The sequence below is a fragment of the Macaca mulatta genome, chromosome 3, assembly GCF_049350105.2.
Source record: "Macaca mulatta isolate MMU2019108-1 chromosome 3, T2T-MMU8v2.0, whole genome shotgun sequence".
Classification (NCBI taxonomy): domain Eukaryota; kingdom Metazoa; phylum Chordata; class Mammalia; order Primates; family Cercopithecidae; genus Macaca; species Macaca mulatta.
In genome coordinates this window covers 19,475,208-19,497,749 of record NC_133408.1, presented here as the reverse complement: position 1 = coordinate 19,497,749, position 22,542 = coordinate 19,475,208, and the positions used below count along the sequence as shown (strand labels likewise).

At 38.0% G+C, this 22,542-nt stretch overlaps 1 long non-coding RNA gene across 2 annotated transcripts; it reads left to right on the top strand.

Moving 5' to 3' along the window:
- Positions 1–1,814: 1,814 nt before the first annotated feature.
- On the top strand, positions 1,815–22,244 carry LOC106997290 (uncharacterized). 2 transcript variants are annotated; one of them, XR_013414947.1, is made up of 4 exons: positions 1,815–2,022; positions 2,193–2,267; positions 12,432–12,685; positions 22,001–22,244. It is a non-coding gene; the product is annotated as an uncharacterized LOC106997290 (long non-coding RNA). The 2 variants fall into 2 exon arrangements; XR_001443440.3 differs by having other exon boundaries at positions 12,429–12,685.
- Positions 22,245–22,542: the final 298 nt, after the last annotated feature.

Genomic DNA, 22,542 nt, shown 5'->3' with positions numbered 1-22,542 from the left:
AAAAAAAAAAAAAAAGGAGGCCTCAACCTTCATGAATGGCCCCCAAAATGAAAATAAGCATATAAATCAGCATAGAAGATTATGTGTCAAAGCCAAGTTTCGCCAAAGTTAATGACTGCATTTAAATGTGGCTATTGAATGTGTTCTTGACAAATGAAAAAGAATACTCTGAATTTTTTAAAATGGGTATAAATAGATGCTTTTCCTAAGAGCTAGTCTGTATCTAGAGAGAAGACAGAATCAGAACGTGGCAGAAACAGAAATCTCTCTACAATCCCAATAAGTGAATTTTATTTAAAAATTTGTTTTTTCTTTTCTTTCTTTTCTTCTTTTTTTTTTTTTTTTTTTTTTTTTTGAGACAGAGTTTTGCTCTGTTACCCAGGCTGGAGTGCAATGGCATCGTCTCAGCGCACTGCAACCTCTGCCTCCCAGGTTCAAGTGATTCTCCTGCCTCAGCCTTCTGAGTAGCTGGGATTACAGGCGCCTGCCACCACACCCAGCTAATTTTTGTATCTTTAGTAGAGACCGGATTTCTCACTGTTGGCCAAGCTGGTCTCAAACTCCTGACCTCAGGTGATCTGCCCGCCTTGGCCTCCCCAAATGCTGGGATTATAGGAATGAACCACCGTGCCCGGCCCAAATAAGTACATTTTAAATCACTCTCAAAGCAACCTACTGGAATGACATTATCAAACATTCATCAGGTACACTTAAGATGGGAGATGTGAAAAGAGACAGCATGCTTATAACTCATCAGCTCTCAATATAATTCGATTTTGGTTAAACTGTAATAAGAACATTGTACTGCATTAATTCAGCTTTATTTTCTTTTTTCTTATGTCTTCAGTAGGAATTTATTTTGAAAAAGCTGTACACAGCTTGCTCGTAGGTGTTAGAGAATCACCGTGGTCAAAGGTTATAGGAGGCAAAGAAATTCCCATTCTAGATGCAGAAAAGCCTGCAAACTGAGCAAGATACATGTAAATGCAAGATATCAAAAACAGGTCTAGGAGTGGACGGTGACCCCTTTCTACATGTTATTCAGCTACTGCAATATATGTTAATCAAGTTGAATAATATACGTCATTCAAACCTACTAAACATCAAGCTACAATGAATGACACTGTGAATATATTTTTCATTGCTCCTCTAATTATGTCTTTAATATCGATTTTGACGAATGGAACTAGAGAGGGCATAAAAATATCTGTATTGCTCTTGAGACATACCCCGTGCCAACCAGGGCGTCACTCATGTAATAAACCTTTAACAAGTGTCTGTTGAATGAGTAACTGAGTGGTACAAATTAGTTGCAATGCTGTGGTAATTACACATCAATCACTAGCATATTCACTTTCCTAAGTGCTGATAGACTAATAATAGGTATTTCAAATTTCACATGTCCAAAACTGATTTCCGTTTTTTCTCAACCATAATATTATCCTCCTGCCGACTTTCCCATTTCAATCATAAACATCTCTAACCTCTCTGTTTCTCAGGTTCTACCTTCAAAATAGATATTTATAGAACCAGTTCCTTCTCACCACCTGCACTGTTACCATTGTGTTCCAAGTCTCCATCACCTCTCACTAAGATTATTTCCATAGCTTCTTGGCTGGCCTTTACTTCCATCCTGTGCCATCTACTTTTGGCATAGCCACCCAATGTGTTCCTCAAAAAACCTAATTCAGATCATGGCTTTCCTCTCTTTTAAGCCTCCATTGGCTGCCTTACAATGGCCTTCAGTGCCATAGATGATTTACTCTTGAGCTACATGACTAAGTAACATTATCAAATATCCACCAAGCGAAGTTAAGATGAGAGAAATGAAAAGAGGCAGGATACTCTGTAACTCAACTGCTCTCAATATAATTAGATTTTGATTGAAATACACTGAGAAAATTGTATTCTGTTAACTTGGATTTCCTTTTTTCTTCTGCTCAGCCTACCTCTTATTACTCCTCCCTTTGCTTATTCTTCTAGAAACACAGTGGCTTGTGAACCATTTCTTAACCATGCCAGGTATGCTTCCAACCCATACTTGCTGTTTTCTTTTGCGTGGAACCATTCTTCCCATCATTATTACCATGGCTCATTTCCTTGTTTCCTTCAGGACTTATTTGACTTACTACTTAAGTTTTCCATTTTCTAGCATTCCTGATCTTCTTTTCCTGTTTTATTTTTTTCTATAGCAGTTACAACCATCTAGTGGATTTTAATATACATCTCCCCTCACCCATGACAGAAAGAAAACTACAGGAAGACAGGTATGTTTGTTAATTTTGTTTACTACTATACCTCCAGAACCTAGAACAATGTCTAACACATAAGAGACACTCAATGAGGCTGGATGCGGTGGCTCATGCCTGTAATCCTCGCACTTTGGGAGGCTGAGGTGGGCAGATCACAAGATCAAGAGATCGAGACCATCCTGGCCAACATGGTGAAACCCCGTCTCTACTAAAAATACAAAAATTAGCCAGGCTTGGTGGCACGTGCATAGTCTCAGCTACTCGGGAGGCTGAGGCAGGAGAATCACTTGAACCTGGGAGTTGGAGGTTGCAGTGAGCCGAGATCGTTCCACTATGCTCCAGGCTGGTGACAGAGCAAGACTTCGTCTCAAAAAAACAAAAAAGGATACTCAATGAGTATTTGTTAGATGAATGCATGAATGTCAGGAAAGCCTAATCGCCATTACTCATTGTATTGCTATATATAAGGCAATGATAATTTCTTTGGCTCATCCAGAAAGCTTTAGCAAGACTGGTAACAATCCCCAGAGAAGAATTCATGAACTCCATACTGCCTTACAAAATCCTTTTCTTGGCTTCTCCTTCTTTTTTGTCACTCCTCTTTGGCTTTTCTCTTCCCTGTGCTACCTCCTAATAAAATTCCTTGCTTGAATGCTGTCCAATGCAAGGCTCACAAAAATAAGTTAAACAGATCTTTCCAGACAACTAGTGTTTTCTACTATCCTAGAATTTCACTGCAATACAGTATATTTCTATCACACTACCTTTGAATGAAATCTTTATCCTCCTGTAGGCTCCTGAATATTCAAAAAGTCATCTTCTCTATGAGTATGTCTGCTTTGAGTAGAAATAAATGACCAGCCTCTGTGACTATTTTCTTTTTAACAATAAAAGAAGAAACAAATGCAATGGACAATTATTAGACAACGGACAACTGATTACAATTAAACAATGGACAATTTATTTTAAAAAAGCTCGCTTGCTAACTCAGTAATTCTATGACACAAAGTTTTCATCTCATTTTATTATGTTAAAAAATAGAATAACACGATAACACAGTAAAACCCTGTTTTGAGGCATCACTATAGTATAATTATGGATTTAGTTATATGGCCCACTACCTCATATCCCCGATGTATCATATAGCTCAGCATATTACACAATTCGTCAAGGGTAAAAATTATTTTTCCCAATCTAGGCTTAATTATATATTGAGTATGCCACTGAAAAGTTCCCCTACCATCATCTGTTCTCAGCATAAGGGGGACAGTGTTTGTACATTGAGAAGTTATTGGTATTGCTATTATTTTTAGCAACCTATCATCATGCACCCTCGGAGGTGAAAACGTAAGTTGACAGAGATGACAAGGGACCCTTCCATGTACAGAAAGAGCAGAGTGTCTGTGGAGCTACATATACTCAAGAGCTATGAATTACTTCAAGAGAATCCAATATGTACTAAGCAAAATTTAAAATTGAACTGTTCACTGCAATGTCAACAGTTGTAAAGTAATGTCCCCCATATTCATCCATTTTTACGCTGCTGATAAAGGCAAACCTGAGACTAGGCAACTTACAAAAGAAAAAGGTTTAACTGGACTCGCAGTTCCATGTGCCTGGGGAGGTCTCACAATCTCCCCACAAAGCAAGGAGGAGCAAGTCACATCTTACATGGATGGCGGCAAGCAAAAAAGAGAGCTTATGCAGAGTAACTCCCATTTTAAAAAACCATCAGATTTCATGAGACTTAATCACTACCCGGAGAACAGTGCAGGAAAGACCCTCCCCCATAAGTCAATCACCTCCCACTGGGTTCCTCCCAGGACATGTGGGAATTGTGGGGGTTACAAGTCAAGATGAGATTTGGGTGAGAATACAACCAAACCATATCATCCTGTAAAGAATAATAATATCAGTAATAATAGCAAAAATATATAGTAATGATAGCAAACAGTAATAGATGACATTAAATTAGCACTGCTACATGCCACTGATCTAATTATTTTACTTGTAATAATCCATTACAGAAATAATTCTTTGCAGGATCTGAATTTTAGGGGAATACGTGTCATGAAATCTGAGGATTTTTTAAAGATTACCATGCTCCCGTTAGGCAAGGGAACACTCATTGTTGTTCTTGTCTTTGCCTTCACCTAAGAAAATAATGAAGCGTGGTAAATAAGGATAAGAAGAAATTCATTTATTTATTTATTTTCCTGAAATACAAATGAAAGGTCCACAATAGAAGTTAGGAAGAGAAAAAAAGAGGGGAAGGGTAGATATTTCAAGGACATAGATAACTAATGAGCTAATGAGCATTGAATCACTACTACATGCCAGGCATTGTATTAAGCATTCTACAGGTATTTCATTCAATCATTATAATGTCAAGTGAGGTAAGGATCCATTATCCTCTTCATAGTGAAGAGAAAAAGAAGCAGTTAAATATCTTAACTAAGGTCACACAGCTAATAATAAATGGTGGAACCAAAACCATAATCTTGTCCTTCTGACTTCAGCACATGACTCTTAGCTCTCAGGCATATACTACGAGCATTTTTAATCTTTTAATTTAAAATGTTTTTATTTTTATGTGTTTCCCTATGGTATTGAGCAGTAAAGCTTTACAGTAAAAAGAGACTAGGTGGTTTTCCTTTAGGGCAACTAGGAAGCAGGGAAACAGCATTCCATTTCCACAGTCTACTTTGTAGAGTGAGACCAGACAGCAGATGACAGTAGAAAAGAAGAAAACAAAACAGCATCATGTTTTTAAAGACCTGTTATAAATGGATAAACAAAGGAAAAAGCAAGGAAAAAGGAAAAAGTTTTCCTGCTTTGTTTTTTCTCTTTTATTTATTTTGTTGAAATTCCGAAACTTATCCTATTTTGAGTATTATTACTTGCACTTGAAAACATTACATAGATGATCTGTTGGAAGATTAAGACTATGAGTATACAGTATAGCCACATAAGATGAATTAAATCCCTTATTTGTAACCATGAAAGAAACTATGTTTTTATTTTCTTTTTTTGTCACCAACTCAAAATGCAAATACACACACTCATACACTTAAATTTAGTAAAGAGAAAACAATGATAAGAATGGATTGCAGCTCAAATATCTACAAATTTCTCATGACCTTAAATAATTTGTGAGCACAAAAGTATACTAGTACTTGGTTACACTTCAGGAAATATTTAAAAATATTTATTAACAGTGATTTATTAATATTTCAGAACAGAAGATAATTGAATGTGCTATAGATTCTATTTATTTTCTATTAAATCCAAATAAGATGTATTTTCCATGAAAACTAGGTCTTACACCGTATTTGAATTTAAATCCTGGGATCATATTAATGCAGAAATTACAAGTGTATCATTTAGCACATAATTTCCCCAAATGGAGACATTTTACTGAATAACAAACTGCTAAACTGAAGGTACAGCATATGATGAAAGCAGTTGGAGTCAAATTTTCCCCCAATGAAATCAAACAACAAATTGTGTTGATTTAATTGTGAACTTATGGATTATAACATGAAGGAATGAATTTTTCACTTTCCTGTTACACCATTGCCTTTATTTCCAATCCAGAATTATAGAGGAGTTGTAAGGCAATTAAGGGTGTTACACAGGGCTTTTGGGTGCAGCACTGGAATTTTAAAACAGGTTTAATGGCAATTTTTGATAAGTAATATACTGTAATATACCTTTTAAACTCTACATGGACTTTAAAATCTTTTATGGAAAATTCTCAAGTTTCCATAATAAAAAAAGCTCTGCTTTCTTTGGGGAATATTTTTGGGAAAAATAACTCAGTTCAATTTTCATGGAAAAAATACCTAAATAGTAGTATTGCTGTTCAAATTTTGTCACATTTCTTTTTGTGGGTCTTTTGAAGTAAATGAACAGGTTTATGTAAACATTATGATTTGGCTTCTCCTAGATATTAGAAAGAAGCAGTGTGTAAGTAGTGACGTACTTGGGCTTTACGTAAAGAAATTGTGCCATTTTTTCAAGCCAGATATAGCTTCTGTATCAACAAATGGAACACAAATCTTTAGTCTAGGACTTAGAGTTGGGGGGAAAAATGGAAAAAACAACTATATCACTTAAATGAAGTCTTTGTATCTTAGGTTTGTTTACCAGAGTATTACATATATCTAATGCTACTAAAATTATGATGTTATCATATATTCAAGTTAATTCAATAAGTGATGGTTATCTGTAGTAATCATAGAGAAAGGAACTATTACTATTAGGGACCTGTGGGTACAGGACCCTAATAGTAAGTTAGAGTAGAGGTAAGTATCTGAGCAGCCCATTCTGGTTTCCTGTGAAATAGCAGGTATGCGCCACGTATTTGCTAAGCACACCAAGGTGTAAGAATGATATACATTGAGAAGTTTGAACATTATTACATCTTGACAGCAGTTATGAAAACTGTTAAATGAAGGTTCTTATGGTGCACTTAGAAATCACTCTTTAATCCAATATGTGATTTTCATTTCCATTAAGATTCCACCCACATATACTAATGTCTTCTTAACTTTCTGTACAATTCCTTGGCCTTTTAATATAGTATCTTAGGTTATGTTAGTCTTTACTTTCTATCTGTTTACTTATAGGACACATTCAGTTACCTGTTAGTCACACCACAAACCTTTGTGCAGACACTTGGAATCTATTCCTAATTGTTTTCAGTTGATTTTCGCGGAGTCAGCTATATAAGAAAGAGCCACTGTAATTAATGCAGCTGATTCCTATGGTGAGCTGCGAACATCGGTCTGTTTGAAAGTCTCTTTTTGTGCATTTACACACAAGTTCTTAAGCAATGATGACAGCAGTACCCTAAAGATTAAAAAAGAAGAAGGAAAGAAAGAAAAGAAAATAGTATGTGGAAAAGCCAGGTCGAGTTTATTCCATGGCATAGTCATTTTCAAAGCAGGTAGTTTTTGAGAGGAAGGGTTTTGTTGTTGATGATGATGATTTGTTTGCTTGTTTGGAGAAACCAGCAAAGTAGAACTCCAAAGTCCATCTTTTAGCAGTCTGCCTCAGGGTTTTCAATTCAGACACCATGTATGTGGGCTGACACTTTCCAGATCATTGAATGCAAACCATTAAAAAGAACTGTAAGTAGCCAGGAAATAAGAAAACATTTTATGGCTCTCTAGAAGACAGACTGGGTGTCTGCTTCTGCATGCCCTTTTCTTTTCTTTCTTTCTTTCTTTTTTTTTCCTTAATCTCTAGGATAATGCTGACATCATTGCTTAAAGGTCTGAATGTGACTGAGAATAATCATTTCACACAAAATATCCCCAACAGGCCTGTCATCTGGCAAACAGCTAGGAATATCTTTTGACATCTTGCTTTGCAGAACAGCAATAATCTCTCACCACCCATCAATTCCACATGTCTCATCCCCTACCCCTGGCGATTCTTGGCAATCAGCAGCCAGTGCCTGTGTAATAGCACTTCTGCCTGCTTCTAGTGTAGCGCTTCAAGCTATCCTGTTTCTCAGAGAGTAGACACATTGCCTGAAATGAAATCTTGGAGGTACTGTCCACATCCTGTCAGTAGACAAAGGAATCTGAACCACTCAGACTGAAAATAAGGTGCAAGCAGTTATAATATAGATCCTCTTTACCTCGGGTACTTGCATACATGCTCCTTTGGCATATGTTTACCTCTATAAAAAATTAAGTTGTAAAATACATTAATGACATCATTGAGTTAGATAAAGAGGAGCAAAGAAAACAAAGAAGTTTCACATGATACATTTTGAATTTAGCAAAATATGGTTTTACTAGGAAACATCAATCAAATGTAGATGAAAATCAAATTCATTCCATATTTCTCCCCAGGAAATAATGATTAATAAATGAGTGAGCTTTGAATTCAAACAAACTTTGGTTAATGAGGAAAATAAAAGCTTTGACTGTAGGTAATGGTCTTGACATATATTTTTTCCCTCATTTCTGGAATAACTCTTGCCTCATGATTCATTGGATGAATAGTTGCATAATGGTGAGGAGATTGTATGTATATTTTGAAGACTTTCATTTTCTTTTGTCTTCCCTGATTAGTCATGTCCATTATCCAGCTAGCTCTAAAACTCACATCCTAGTTGCTCATTAGTTTAGTTTAGTGAAAAATGATTTAAAAATTATTATTCTACCTTTAAAAAATCTAATAGCCATTATGATCGAAGGATAAAACCACTAAACATTATATTTAAGAAACATAAAAATCATATTTAATATAGTGGGAAATATTTCAAACTGGAAATGGCATAGATGAGAGATTTGTTTAAAACTTATATTTATTATGAAAGTACAAATGCCAAGCAGCAAAAATTGTTTAAAAGTCAGTTTAAAAGTCATATACACAGATATATTCCAAACACTGTTGCCAACTGATATGCCTTTCTTGCATATATGCCTGATATGCAAAATCTCATTTTGAAGAAAAATTCTTTGATAATTACATAGCAAATTTCATAAAATGGGTTTTTAGCAATTTAAAAAAAGTAATGCAATTGGAAAATCCTCACTACATTTTAAATGTAGACATTTATGGGCAAGTATTAATCAAAAATATCAACAAGTTACAAAAAAAGCCGCACAATTTTATTGTATGAAAATTTGTTTTATGCACACATTATAATATTTCTTATAATATATATTCAGAGCACAAATAAGCATAGATATCTAGATGGCTTATTCATAAGCAAGTGATATGTATGTGTCACAACATAAATTTTATATTTGGTAATTTTTGCCGAATTTTCTCAAATGGGCATTGAAGTTAGTCAAAGTCAAACTTCAAATCTAACTTTTAATCTTACATCCATTTCAAAGATTCTACATACACACACACATTCTACATACAAACCCACACACATACACACACACACACACGCAGAAATGCACTTACAAGTTCCAGCCTTAGCCACTACTTGGGACAGCAGGCCTGGGCTGTTTGTGTGTGTGTGTGTTGTGTGTTGTGTGTGTGTGTTTGCATGTTTGTTACTTTTTTTTCCCTCATTTCTTTTCTGTTTCTTACCCACTCAATGAGCTGCAGGAGAGGTGGGTTGGGAGGGAAAGGGGCACATCCTACCTCACTTGTACATTGACACAAGAGCCGTCAAATGTCACTTCTCTTGGGGGTCAGTTCCTCTTGCTGACTATCTCCTGGCGGTGCCTTTCAGGCTCCTTGGCAACCTCTCCTCTGAGCATTGCCGTACTGCAGTTTTCTGAGGCATTCCCTCCGCAGCAAACATCCTGCCACTCAGCCTCTGCTCCACGTGCATATCAACGTGCAGCCCCCCACTTGGACTTGCTTAGTCCCACCTAGTGGCCGCCTTGAGTTGGGTTCATAGTGAAGGCTCTGCCTTTTCTTTTGTGTACTCCCGAGCCTATGTCCTGCCAGAAGTGTAAGTTCTATTCCGACACTTGAATAGATAGACACTGGTTTCTACTTCCTGGGCCCCGGGGACCCACAGTTAGTTCTCCAAAGCATCCTCTCACTGTGGTCCGCAAAGCATTCTCTCACATCATCCTTCTACCAGGGGTGGATTAAGAAGTAGAAAGTATCCACTTCTTTCCACTTCCTGTTAGGCATACATGGAAAACAGTACCTACAAATTCAGCAAATCTAGCAGATGATATTCTAGTATTTCTGTATAAAATATATGCAAAAAATCTAGTTTTTGCATGATAGTGAGAATAATGGATAATATCCATTGTAACCACCCATTAGACAGAAAAATAGGCAGATATAGCAATCTACACATATAAATAAAGAGATAGATACATAGATATATAGATATATAGATGACAGGCATATATACACAGATATATTGCAAACACTGTTGCCAACTGATATGACTTGGATCTGCCCAAATCTCATGTCTAATTTTAGTCACCATTGTTGGAGGTGGAGCCTGGTTGGAGGTGTTTGGATCATGGGGATGGATTTCTCATAAATGTTTTATCACCATCCCCTTGGTGGTGTCCTTGTGATAGTGAACGAGTTCTTGTGAGATCCGGTTGTTTAGAAGTATGTGGCACCTCTCCCCCACCCCCACCCCCACTACCTCTCTCTCTTGCTCCTGTTCTCACCATGTAATGTGCTTGCTCCCTATTTGCCTTCCATTGTGATTAGAAGCTTCCTGAGGCTTCCCCAGAAGCAGAAGCCACTGCGCTTCCTATACAGCCTGCAGAACCATGAGCCAATTCAACCTCTTTTCCTTATAAATTACTCAGTCTCAGTTATGTATTTATAGCGATGCAAGAACAGCCTAATACACCAACTGAAGATATGTTTTGTTATTAATGACTTGAACATTCTCAACTATTCATGGCATTTAACAATGCTTCATTACAAAAAATGGATTTAATTTTTTACATTTTATGTGCTTTATTCATGATAAATGTATGGCTTTATTCATGACAAATGAAAACTTGTTCTTTTCATTTGTTCTTTTTATCATGAATAAAGCACATGAAATGTACCTTTCATGTTACAGACTATAACGTTTACATTGCAGGCTTTCTTCCCCTCCTGCCCTTAACCTCCCCAACCATAAACATCAATAAAGAAAAGAGAAAGAGAAATGAATTAGCAATGTGCAGTAGGTGGAAAAGGTAACAAGTTTTTTTCATGGCCAAGTCTAAAGTCATTTTGAGTTAATTAGACACAAGCTACTACTAAGCCAATAGAGGACATATTAAGTCTTTAAAAATATGAATTGTGATTTTTCTACACTAGATTTTTGTTGCTTGATTTCTCATTCATGACTAAAATTGTTAGACCTGTTAAAATATGAAAACACTTGGGAAAAGAATCCCAAAACAATTGCTCCTGAAAAGTTACCATCTTCCCTGGAAGTTTCCAGTGAGTTGAGTTATTCTCATTGCAGCAAGAAGGACACATAGACCCACAGTATCAATCCTTTTGTTTGTCTTTCCATTCTCATTTTCCAGGCTATTGCATGCAGCAACAATCCCAAAACGTTTTTGGGATACCTTCATTAGCTATGGCTTCCAAACGTTTGGTTAAAATAGTAAGCTAAGGTGACCAAGCAACATTTTGGCCTTTTCGTTTTATTGGGCACACTGGTCATTTATTGCCCCTCCCCCACTCTATTCCCCTAGCACCAGCGCCGAGCATTCCCTGGATGGGGATTTGGCTGTCTGGCTAGTGGCCACTTCACTGCCTGCCACACATCTGTGCCCTTGGAATCGGGGGCCTTCTCTTCATTTTAGGGCACTAGAAATATTTCTGCCAAAACTCCGAAAGTTGTTTCTTTCTTTTCTATTCTTCTCTTTTTTTTCCTCCTTTTTCTTTTCTCTTTTTCTTTTTTTAAGAATTTCTGAGAACAATATAAACTACACACACATTTGATTGTCAACAGCTGACACTACTAGGAAACATATGTGTAAGAGTATATTTCAAAGGCCTTAATGCATCTCCTAGCTCCATCTCTGACTCTATAGTGTTGTAGAAGTCGCTTAAATCTCTCATCCCCTGTCAACTTAACTGCCACATGAGACCAGTTATAGAACTGTGTGAGAGGAGAAAATAGTTGATATAGATGGAAGAGCTTTGGAAATTCTGCACTCTCACATATGCATTGTATTAGTATTAATATTAAGTCAGATGGCCCCTCATCTATGACTGACCAAGATGCAGGGTACATGAGCTAAAGGAATCCAATTCCAAGGCTGCATTGCAATGGATTTTATACAGGCTAAGAAAAAACAAAGATGTTTTTAAGCCTCTATCCTCAGATTCAAACAATAAACAAAAAATGATGATAGCCCTAACAATGTCCTGGGTTAATATTTTATTCCATAAATCAAGATTTCAGAACTCTTTACCCTCTAAGAGATAGAGATTGAACACACCTTTATAAGCTTTGAATTTCATAACTTCTAATCTATGCTCATAACCTGGAAAATGTCATCAAACTGAATGCCCACATGAAGAGGTACTTTTAGGACCTGCCAGTGACAGTTTATACACATATCAGTCCCTTTTCAAATGTCATTTCCATTAGTATCTTACATCAGAATTACAAGTGAAATGAACACGCTGTAACCTAGTATTTTAAAAGGTTATGTTGAAGGAGTAGAGAGGCTTAAATTAATTTTCCCTTTTCTCATCCAGTAGGCCTTTACTCAATAGGATTTCCTATAATTCTATCTTAATCCATGTCTCTGTGGATGAACCAAACAGACCACAACATAGAAGAGCCTGCCAAAGTGGCTTCCTGCCAGCAGCCCTCTCTCCTCTTTAAGATAGACTTCGGCTTAATGATTGTACAGTGATCCAAATCAATGAAGAAAGCAAAGAACAGACACGTATCTCATTATCTTCTGCAAAGATCTATTTGTTTAGCCATGTGCAAATATTGCCCTAAAATGGTAAGTTGGTTAGCACATATTAATCATTTACTAGATCTATTCAATTCCTAACATGAATGATAATTTAATATGCAGGGGGTGTTGCATGGCTGTTTTTGTTGCTGGGGACTTGATATAGGCAGAGAATAAGCAGAAAATGATTTAGAATATCCAGTGGAATCCATCATTATCTTTTTGAGACTATTAATTAGCCAAAGATTGTAAAAGTATTTTCTAGCAATACTAGTTAAATGAAGTAGAAAAGTTAAATGAAGGCTAAAAGCCCACACAATGCTATCATGCTCTAAGAATTGTTCTCAATTATTGGAAGTACATATATTATAGAAGCTCAGTATGGATTTCCAAATGAACTGCTTCACGTGAATTATTTCATGCCATAATCTTATCCTTTCCTACACTTTGGCAACTGTGGAGAGGCTGGAAAAGACTGTATTATTTAATTTATTCTGAGGTCAAAATATAATTATACTTGGGTAAAAGGTATTAGATGTTCATCCACTGAATATTTATTACAGCAAATTTTCATACTCCATAAAACATAGGATATTTACATCTAACTTTTATCTTGATTGAATTCAGCATTAATAAATGTGAATTTTCTTCACTGAAATATTATTTGGGCTGTGAATATTCTGGCAAAAACCACCCAAATGAGACTAGGTTTTTATCAACTTATAATGGATAGGTTGATTTTGAAAAACTTATCTTTTTAACTATCTACAAGGAATTTAGAAAATGCAAAATATCTTATTAATTTGAAGGTTGGTATAGTAGATTCACTTTCACTCTTTCTACAGGAAACTTTTTCAGAATATGAATCAATAAAATAAATAAAAAGTGTTTACTTCTGTATCTTACATAGAAATTATTACTAAGGTAGGAATGAATCCTCTCTTAATAGTCCATACAATCACTTCTTTCAATCACTTATATATTTACCAAGAAAACTACAAATCTTATACTTTGTATATATGAAAGACTGTTAAAGTATGAGATATACCCATATTGTTATTTAAGAAAACAAAACTAAATTATGAAAAAATAATCAACTTTGTGATATTGCCCTATGTAAAATTTCTTCCACTTCACAGTCTATAGACTACAGCTTCTCTATAAAAAACTCTAAGCTCTTCACGATCTTACCTACAAATAAAAATATCTCCACATTCATCATTACCTTTTTCCTATTACCTAAAACGAAAGTATTCTCTGGAAATGTTGCTCTTAATACTCTTTCCCTACTGATACAAGAAGGAATGTATCTTCTTATAATTCCAGCCCAGCCTTTTGAGAGGCTGATAAAGGAGGATCACTTGAGCCTAGGAGTTCAAGACCAGCCTGGACAACATAGTGAGACCCCCCATCTCTACACAAATTTAAAATGTAACCAGGCATGGTGGTGCATTCCTGTTGTCCCAGATACTCAGGAGGCTGAAGTGGGACGACTCCCTGGGCCTGGGAGATTGAGGCTGCAGTGAGCCATGAGGGTGCAACTACACTCCAGCCTGCACAATACAGTGAGACCCTGCGTCAAAAGAAAAAAAGAAAAAGAATAGCCACCAGGCAGGCTGCAACCCTTTATAAGAAACCAATCTCTCCTTTCCAAATTTATGAATCTCATCCTTCTTCAACTGACAGAATCCTCTCAGTTTACATGCTGCACATATTTTTAAAAATTCATGGAAATTGACATTTCTTTTTCATTCCTTGGTATCTATCCCTGTAACTTAGAAATCAGCCATGTGTGTCTATTATGCAATTTTCTGTATTTCATCATGTTTTATAGGTATTTGTGAATTTATATTGCCTTACTAAAAAATAGTACCCTTTTGAAAGCAGTCTCTTGCTATATATTGGGTTTGTATCTCACATAGTGTCACACATAAAATCCTTCATGTAGTGGAAACTTGCCATATGATGGCAAGAGAAACAGGAAGGCATGAAGACCCATTCATTCATATCACCCATTCAGAATCATCTTTTCATGGAGAATCATCTCTAGGCCATTTAGTGAACAAGACATTTCAGTGCTCAGTCAATTTCAAAGGCATATACATTCAACAACTAGATCAGTATTAGCTGAAGACAGTTTTCCAGAGATAGTTTAGAGGTACCAGTGCTCAGAGATCCTAAACCAGTATTTCGGAGGTGGAGTCCAGCAGACTACACTTTTAAAGAACTCCACATACTTTTTCAAAGCCTGTTTCACAGCAAGATTTTAGAACTAATGAATATTTTACATGATGTTTTCTTAAAATCTTGGGGTCTTAATATTAGCATGAAACATGAGTAAACTATGACTTGGAGTAAATAAATAAACTTGCCTAAGTTTTCTGAATTATAACTCACATCTGGACTTTGGGGTCAATACTACCTTTTACTATACCACAATTGCCTCCCATGGAAATACTTTTTTGTTTAATTATGTTTATGACTTTCTCAGGAGACACTATTCTAGATTGTGGGTTACTACACCAAGCCTATCTAACACTCCCCCTTTCTCCTAAAGTTTTGGTCAAGGTTTTATTTGCTTGTTGGTTTAATTCTCCACTGTGGCTTCCTTGAGCACACAGGGAATCTGTCTTTTCTTCCCATCCCTAATCTGAACCTGATCCTAATCCATTACCTGAGTAAAACATTTATATGAGATCCTCTTTTTCCTAAGGAATCATTTTGTATATCCAGTTTCTTCTAACCACTTAGTAGTAATTTAACCAATTCTCCTGGCCAACATTTGAATCAAAGTGATATGACAAATTAATTCACACTAACCTGCTAATGAATACAAAGAAAATATAGCCTCATTCTCCAAAAATATATAAGAATTCAATGTGCTTATAAAAAATTGAAGAAAGTACAGTCATTGAGTGACAATAATTTTGCCTAGAAGAGGCATTTAGTATCATTTATACTTATAATGCAGCTAACAAAATTTTGACTGGTGTATTAATATCCAGAGAAACAGAAACATGTAAACACACACACACACACACACACACACACACACACACACACATACACACACACAGATGTGTATGTATATACATGTGTTTACATATACACAGATATATATATACATATATACATATGTGTATGTGTATATATATAGGCACATACAGCCTATTGATAAATTTGGAGAGAAAGAGAGAGAGATTTTAAGGAATTAGATTACAAAATTGTGGGAGCTGGCAATTCCAAAATCTGAAGTATAGGCTAGCGGGCTGAAGGCCCAGGTAAGAGTAGATGCTGCAGTTTGAATTTGAAGGCAGTTTTCTATTAAGGCCTTCAACTAATTGGATGAGGCCTACCAACATAATGGAACATAATCTGCTTTGGAATGTAATGGAATGTAATTGCTCAAACTCAGCTGTTTTAAATGTTAATCTTATCTAAAAGATATCTTCATAATACATGCAGAATCATGTTTGACCAAATATGTGAGTACTGATGCCTAACCAAATGCACACATAAAATTAACCATAATACCTGGTAATACATAAAGAAAATTCATTATGCAAATCAAAATAATCTGAGACTAAAATTAAGGCAATGTATCCTTACAGAGTGTTATTGTATCTCATCAGTCAACTTACATAAAATGAGACTACTAGGACAGGACTAATGAGAAAACCGTAGTATAAAGAAATAACATTTCATAATAACATTTCACAAACAGAGTTCAGGGGCCTGCAGGATCCGAAACTCAATTATGTAATCATGGTTTTTTTGTGTGAGATTTGAAAAGCAGCATTATAATTTTTTCCAGGGTATCTATAGATCTGAATTTCATAGGCAAACTTCTAGCAGCAGCAAACATGTGCATTTGAATGTATTCTAGACAAGAGACCAGAGTAAAATATAATACAAATTTCAAAGAAACTAATATCTAGTTCTTTGAAAAATGCCATAATGCTTCTACCCCTCTCTTTTCTCTATATCTTGTGTATATACACAAGATACTTAAAGGAACATCAGTGTGTTCTTTCTTCAATCACCTTACACAATTTTATGCTGGTCTTCTTTTACTTTTTCACACACAAACACACACAACTACACACACACAAGTGTTTTCGAAGCATGTTACTATTGTATGGGGATCTCGATAGCTTGCTTGCTTATGTAAAAGCTATGCTAAACTTAATTTTTCTTGAGGATACTGGAATCTGTGAGAGAGTGAGAGAAGTTCTTAGATATTATGTTTGGCTTAATTTTTCAGTTTGTAAAACAATCAGAACCCCTCAGCGGCTCTAGGACTGATAGAATAGAGATATGGACACACAGAAGTCTTCAGGAAACGTACACGTAGCTGGAGCTGAGGTCCAGCACTATTACAGATGGGGGACATGTGTCTAGTCTCAAGTAGGGGGATTGGCCAAGGAAAACTAAGTCAGACAACAAAGTTAGGATTTCAGGCACAGTGATGTTATGGGATACTTGCAGTGTCGCTTTTCTGGCCTGAAACCTCTGTCCAGTGGTGCCTTTTACTGAGTTTTGCTCGGCCCGCTGGGCTTGTTCCACCCACTCGGCCTGGCAGGCGGTGCTTGGCTCAAGCTACTAGCCTGTATCCCATGCCTCCCAAGGGTGAGTTAGGCATGGAGTGGTGAGGGGTGTGTCAGCAAGTGTGAGGTCCAGCCTCTATGCAGTCAGACCTGTCAGCTACTGCAATGCAGGCAGCACCAGGTGTTGGCACAGGTGCCAGCTCTCTGCAAGGCTGCAGCTGGACAGGCACCCCACAAGCAGCTGGCACTGGGGAATGTGGTGGTACCCAGAAGCTCTGAGATGCCAGGAACCGCAGGGCCTCAAAGAGGGACTAACAGCCCTGGCTCAGGGAGTTCCCGTGTCTGGGCTCCTACAAGGGCTGCAGCTCTTCTCTGCCTCTCTTCACCCACAACGAGGTGAGCAAAGGGCATGTTTCAGTCCTGTTTGTGGTACAGCTCTTCTAGACTTGCCATTCGGCAGGCCCCGAGTTCTTGTCCTGCAACCAGAAAGAATGAGGCACATAGACAAGTGGAGGATGAGCAAGAGGAAGAAGAGCTTTATTGAGCAGTAGAACAGCTCAGAGACCTGCTTTGGATAGCTCTTTTCTGCAGCCAGGGTGTTTGGACAAGTGTTCAGCCCTCAGCAGAGTGTAGAAGGCCCTGGGTTAGGTCGCTCCCCTGTGCAGACAGGTCTCCCTGGAGTGGAAGCTCCTCTCTGCTGCTGGTGGTCCCAACATTCTCCAGTTATCAGCAGAGAGTAGCTCCTCGTTCCTCTCTGCAGCTGATATCTGCTTCTCTGCGCTGTTCTGGCTGAGGCCTGGGATTCTGCGGGCCTCAGAGAGAGGAAAGGTATGCTGATTGTTGCATGCGCAGCCATGGGCAGGCCCACGTAAAAGCACCACGAGATCCCCCTCAGAACTAGCAGCAGGCCCCCAGGCTTCAGTCCTTCCCCGGCCTAAAGGCGGGGCTTCACTGGGGGCCTGCCTCCTTCTGTCATCCTCCTACTGCTGTTCAAGGTACCCAGGCTGCCTGACTTTGCTCCTATCTGCTGGCACGAAAAAAGGGAGAAGCCAGGCATCAAGAACAGACACTCTGGTGCCTACGAGGACAGAGGGGACTTCCTTGGCAAGAGGACAGGGAGGCCTTCCCAGGCCCCCAAGAGTGTAAGGATGCCTGAGTCTGCAGCTGCTGTTTGGGCAGCTGCAGCTGTGCCTGGGAGTGGGGCAGGACTCCTGCCTGCTCCACAGAGCAAGGCTGGGTATGCAGTCGTGGTTTGGGTGGCTGCAGCAGCACCCTGGGTGCTCCCACTCCAATTCAGAAGGGGCGGGGCTCCAGCTTGTCCCCGGTCCCCTGGCTCCACAGAGCATACAGCCCCCACCGCATCTCCCTGCTCCAGCCGGGTGACGGCAGTGGCAGGTTGTCTGGAGGGTTGCTACCGTCGAGGCACCAGGTGGAAGTAAAAGTAAGCCACAGTGCTTAAAGTGGCTTCAGACGGGACAGAAGCCAAATTACAAAAACATGGAGGCATAAGGTCAAAGATAGACTGTTATATCTTGATTTAACTATTGTATGAATTGAAAAAACTGTATGCCTGAGAAGATAGCAGCTGAGCCTGAAGATCTGAGTAAAATAAACCAGTAACTAGGAGAGAAGAAACAAGACAGTAGGAAACGAGGGGCCAAGACCTAAGTTAGGTGGCGAGTGCCCAGTAGCTCAGTCAAGTGGGTCAGTAACTGTGCAGGTCACTGTAGAAAATGTTGACTTCAATTTCCTCTTTAAAATCCTTTCTGGAATCTGTATTTAAAAATGAAACAACACTATCCTGAGCATTTTATATGGATAGAAATTTGTTTTCTTCCCCAGATATGTTTGATTTGTGTCTTAAGTTAAATCCTTTAGATATTTTGGTACCATAAACAGGAGTGCAGTTAGTACAGTGTATTTCGTAGACAATAGAAAACAGTGAGTATATTTTGCAAACCTAAGAAACTGTATTATAAAGTTTAGTGGGACTTGTGTATCCACCACATCTAAGTCTACTTAATAAAGATATAATTTGACACTACAGATGCTATGTAAGATATATAGTTCTAAACAACACACACACACATGCACACACACACACACACACAGATGCAATCATAGTGCACTACAGCTTCAGACTCCGGGACTCAAGTTAACACGCTGTTTTCTCATGGTGCCTCTTTTTCACTGCCCATACCCCTTTGTAAAAATGTTTAGCAATATACTCTCAGCGACATATTTTTTCTATAGTTTCAATTCCATTCAACATTAAATATATCAGTCAGGCACAGTGGCTCACGTCTGTAATCTCTGCACTTTGGGAGGCCAAAGTGAATGGATCACCTGAGGTCAGGTGTTCAAGACCAGCCTGGCCAACGTGATGAAACCCGGTCTCTACTAAAAACACAAAAACTTAGCTGGGCATGGTGGCAGGTGCCTGTAATCCCAGCTACTGGGGAGGCTGAGGCAGCAGAATCACTTGAACTCATTAGGCAGAGGTTGCAGTGAGCCAAGATCGCGCCACTGCACCCCAGCCTGGCCAATAGGAGCAAAACTCTATCCCCACCTCCCCTCCAAAAAGGTTAAATATATTGCTATTCATAAAACTACCTCAAATATCAAAACCTGTAATACTGTAGGTTTTGGGCATTCAGAAGGAATCCTGAGACCTCTATAAAATCTTAAATTCACAAAGCATGTAATTTTCTCCCTAAAATATGGACAAGACATAACGAAGTGCCACAAAATCAGGTGAAGATGTAGAAGCTTGGTGGATTGTGTGCATAGGCCTTGAGCTAATTCCCAGAAGCTCTTACGAGAGTATCACAGTTTCTCAGATTAGTGTCTTAGTAAAATTGAAATGAAATTCTAGGGTCTTTAATCACTAATTACAAAGAAAGTTATATATATGACCTGTAGATGTTTTAGGAATTTGGATTTTATACAATTTCTTGCTAATAGATCCTTCTATTCTTTTCAAGTAAAGCCCATTATCTTTATTAAAAAAAAAAGGTTTTCTCAGGAAACCCTTGTGTATTGTTGGTGGGAATGTAAATTGGTACAGCCATAATGGAAAGAAGGATGGAGGTTTCTCAAAAAAGTCAGGAAACAACAGGTGCTGGAGAGCATGTGGAGAAATAGGAACACTTTTACACTGTTGGGAGGACTGTAAACTAGTTCAACCATTGTGGACGACAGTGTGGCGATTTCTCAAGGATCTAGAACTAGAAATACCATTTGACCCAGCCATCCCATTACTGGGTATATACCCAAAGGATTATAAATCATGCTGCTATAAAGACACATGCACACATATGTTTATAGTGGCACTATTCACAATAGCAAGGACTTGGAACCAACCCAAATGACCATCAATGACAGACTGGATTAAGAAAACGTGGCACATATACACCATGGAATACTATGTAGCCATAAAAAAGGATGAGTTGATGTCCTTTGTAGGGACATGGATGCAGCTGGAAACCATCATTCCCAGCAAACTATCACAAGAACAGAAAACAAAACACCGCATGTTCTCACTCATAGGTGGGAATTGAACAATGAGATCACTTGGACACAGGAAGGGGAATATTACACACGGGGACCTGTTGTGGGGTCGGGGGAGGGGCGAGGAATAGCATTAGGAGATATACCTAATGTAAATGATGAGTTAATGGGTGCAGCACACCAACATGGCACATGTATACATATGTAACAAACCTGCACATTGTGCACATGTACCCTAGAACGTAAAGTATAATAAAAAATTTTTTTTCTTTAAATAGAGAGCCGGGCGCGGTTGCCTCATGCCTGTAATCCCCACACTCTGGGAGGCCAAGGTGAGGGGATCACTTGAGCCCAGGAATTCAAGACCAACCTGGCCAACATGGTGAAACCCCATCTCTACTAAAAATACAAAATTTGTCAAGGCATGGTGGTGCCTGCCTGTAATCCCAGCTACTTGGGAGGCTGAGGCATGAAAATCGCTTGAACCCGGGAGGCTGGGGTTGTAGTGAGCCAAGATCACGCTAGGGTACTCCAGCCTGGGTGAGAGCAAGACTCCATCTCAAAATAAGAAATTAATATTTTAAAATTAAAAATAGAACTACTATATGACCCAGCAATCCTTCTACTGGGCATATACCCAAAGGACATGAAATCGGTACATCATAAAGATATCTGCACTCGTATGTTCACTGTAGCATTATTCCTGATAGCCAAGATATAGAAACAACTTAAGTATCTGTATATGAATGGCCAGATAAAGATATCATGATACATATACATATGCACATCATATAATGGAATATTATTCATCCTTTAAAAAAAAGAAGGTGATCCTACCATTTGAGACAACATGGATAACCTGGAGAACATTATGCTATGTGAAATAAACCAGGCACACACAAAAAAATACTGCATGATCTCTCTCATGTGTGGAATCTAAAAATATGTTCAATAAACAGATACAGACAATAGGAACAGCAGACCAGAGACAAAGGGTTGGAGATAAGAAGATACAGGGCAAAGGGTATAAAATTGCAATTACTTAGGATAACTGTATTTAGGATCTAATGTACAGCATGAGGACTCTACCTGGTAATAGTGTATGCTAAGAGAGTAAAGTTTAAATGCTCCTAGCCACACACAAAAGAGTTAACAATATGAGATGATCGATATGTTAACTGGCTTGACAGTAGTAGTTTTAACTATGTATATGTATATCAAAACACTAATGTTGCATACTTTAATATATAAAATTTGCAGGACAAAAAAGTCCTGCAAATGTTCCTCATGCTCTTTCTACTTCTAGTTCACAGGTTCCAGGATAACCAGATGTCTGAGGAATGTTGAAGATTTGAGTGATGCCAGTGCCTCAGTCAGCCTGGAAGACTGTATGGAAGGAGGCTGCCTGGCCACACACACTGTTATGTCCCTCTCTCCCTAAAAAAGAGACACATTTTGCCTTTGTGCAAAGCATTACATACATGTGGTCTATGTGTTCTGTTATTTAACATCTAATAATGTTGATGACATTAAAATATACTTGACAATGATCCTTGTAAATCATTATTATTCTGCCTTCTGTAAGATAAGAATTATGGGCCAGGTATGGCACTTATGCCTATAATACAAACATTTTGGGAGGCCCAGGCAGGGGGATCACTTGAGCTCCGGAGTTAGAGACCAGCTTGGGCAACATAGTGAGACCTCATCTCTACTAAAAATAACAAAACAAAAAAAGTTATGATAGTGACACTGCACCCCAGCCTAGGAGACAGAGCGAGATCCTGTATCCAAATAAATAAATACCTAATATAGGAATTATCAAATTCAACATATACTAATTATTTT